Source organism: Amblyomma mixtum, chromosome 3, assembly GCF_055824585.1.
Source record: "Amblyomma mixtum isolate Tamu chromosome 3, ASM5582458v1, whole genome shotgun sequence".
Lineage (NCBI taxonomy): Eukaryota > Metazoa > Arthropoda > Arachnida > Ixodida > Ixodidae > Amblyomma > Amblyomma mixtum.
In genome coordinates this window covers 318482682-318484682 of record NC_143014.1, presented here as the reverse complement: position 1 = coordinate 318484682, position 2001 = coordinate 318482682, and positions in this window count along the sequence as shown.

Here is a 2001-nt window from a genome sequence, read left to right as displayed (position 1 = left end):
GCTCTTTGCCTAAACTGATGTACAGATGTAACATTTTTTGCAGCAGCTATTATATCTGGATAGGAACTGCAGAACTTTGAAATTTGATGTTGGATAGTTTGTGTACCATAATTTGCTCTTGGCCTTTCTGTCAGTTAGGTAGTACGGCGCAATGAATAACCGGTGTCTATCAAGGTACAGATTACAAAACGCCGCAGAATTTGTTGTCATCTCTTTATATATGTACAGACTCAGTTTCAGGTGATATGAAAACAAGAAAGACGGTAGATTGTGGCGGACCATAAGCTCAGAAGCACTAACTTGTCCATTTGCTGGCTGAAATAAACGTGCAGCTTTCCGAATGAGCACACATAGTCTTTCGCGATCAGTTTTTGTGGTAGTTCCCCATACCAACAGACAATAATTTATATGAGATTGAACAAGAGAAAAATACAGTCGCTTCTTGATCCAAACGGGCAACAGATTACGAAGCCTGTATAGCATGCCAACTAATTTTGCAACCTTGATGCGGACATTATTAACATGATATGACCAACTAAGTTTCCTGTCAAAGGTAACTCCTAAAAACGAAAGATTTTCAACCTGTTCAATCTCAGAAGTTCGAAACGACAATCGCACAACATGGGATATGGGCTTATTTTTTGCACAAAACAACATAAACTTCGTTTTACTTGTATTTAATTCAAGTTCAGTTAGGAAAAGCCACGTGCTAAGTTCCAGTAGCCAAGTATTAGAAATAATTTCAAGTTGTTTAAGGTTTTCCCCATGAAAGAAAACGTTAGTATCATCGGCATATAAAATTATATCATTGGTTAAAGGAATGTTTACTATATCATTAATGTAAATAATAAGGGAGTAATTACTCATTGGCATCCACCCAAGCGCAGCCATACGGCTACAAAGGAAAGCTTTACAGCTTTCTCAGAAACTTCATAGTTAAAGAAAAGAAAAAAAAAACCCCGGACCAGGACGAATTTTTCTTTAACTACGAAGTTCCTGAGACAGCTGTATAGCTTTCCTTTGTAGCCGTATGGCTGCGCTTGGGTGGATGCCAATGAGTAATTACTCCCTTATTACAAATCTACTCCACGTTGGGGGATTCCCCTAAACATTTGACCAATGTAAATAATGAAAAGTAAAGGCCCTAGTATAGATCCCTGCGGAACTCCATATTTTATAACACTCATTGCGGATGAAACACCGTGCACTGATGTATACTGCAGTCTCGACTGAAGATAACTACGCATTAGTTTGTGTGCAATACCCCTTATTCCATATCACTCAAGTTTTAATAATAAAATGTTGTGTTTAATAGAATCAAATGCTTTTCGCAAGTCTAAAAAAATTCCTACAGTAAAAAGCTTGCTCTCTATATTGCTAAGAATGCTATTTTTAACTCGTAGTAATGCGGATTCAGTCGACTTGGCTTTTTGGAACCCATATTGACATTTCGTAATTACATGCCGTGACGAAAGAAAGCTAGTCAAACGGACATATGTAACACGTTCTGCGATTTTCGAAAAAAGCGGAAGAACTGAAATAGGCCTATAATTACTTAGATCATTATACGAGGTCTGTTAGAAAAGTATCCGACTTTATTTTTTTTTTGCGAACACCTGATGGATATGAAACAAGCGCGCTTACAGCAGCTGACCTTGAACCCTCGTGCGCATGCACGAATTTTTTCCCGCCTGCCGATAGCGTCAGTCGCTGGGAAGCAGCGTTTGAGTGAGGCAGTGCGCAGTGCTCTCGTCGGTTTTTTGTTGCAAGGAAAATGGCGGAGCGAGAGGAGCAGCGCTACTACCTCAAATTTTGCCAGAAACTTGGCGATAGCCAAGTTGAAACCATTCGAAATGTTCAGACGGCTTTCGGTGATGATGCTATGAGCAGCACACAGATTAAGCAGTGGTGCAACTGGTTTAAAGACGGCCGCACATCTGTGGAGAGAGAGCCACGCTACGGTCGGCCATCAACATGCCTAAATTACCAGGTAATTGCCGA